Genomic DNA, 522 nt, shown 5'->3' with positions numbered 1-522 from the left:
AATTATAAAATCAAAGAGATTAGGTTTATTTACATCCTAAAACTTAATAATTTCCACAAAGAAAAAGAACTATAAATAAAAAGACTAACAAGAGGTGGTCAAAAAGTTGCAACACAAGACAAAGAAATAATGTCCTTAATATACATAGCTCCCAAACATCATTGAGATTCCGTATAATGCAAAACCATACAGCCATTAAAAATAATACCAGTCTATATTTATGGTCATGTTCAAATATTCTCAATATTAAGTGAAAGAAACAAATTACAAAGCAATACGTAGAGCGTGATCTCATTTGTGTGAAGGCGTACATGTTTGTATATATGCATACATAAATATGCACAGAGAGTTGTCTGAATTCATTTAAATTTTGTCTAAATTGTTGTCTAAATTCATTTAAATTTTAACAGTGGTCATTTTGGGGTGGAGGATGATTTTTCATCATTTCTTTTCAGTTTTTTTTAAACAAACGTGTATGCACTATTTTTAAAAAAACAAGAAATACATTTTCCAAGAAAACTT

The sequence above is a fragment of the Propithecus coquereli genome, unplaced genomic scaffold, assembly GCF_000956105.1.
Source record: "Propithecus coquereli isolate 6110/MARCELLA unplaced genomic scaffold, Pcoq_1.0 Scaffold269, whole genome shotgun sequence".
In the NCBI taxonomy this organism is placed as follows: Eukaryota; Metazoa; Chordata; class Mammalia; order Primates; family Indriidae; genus Propithecus; species Propithecus coquereli.
This window is presented reverse-complemented; position numbering follows the sequence as displayed.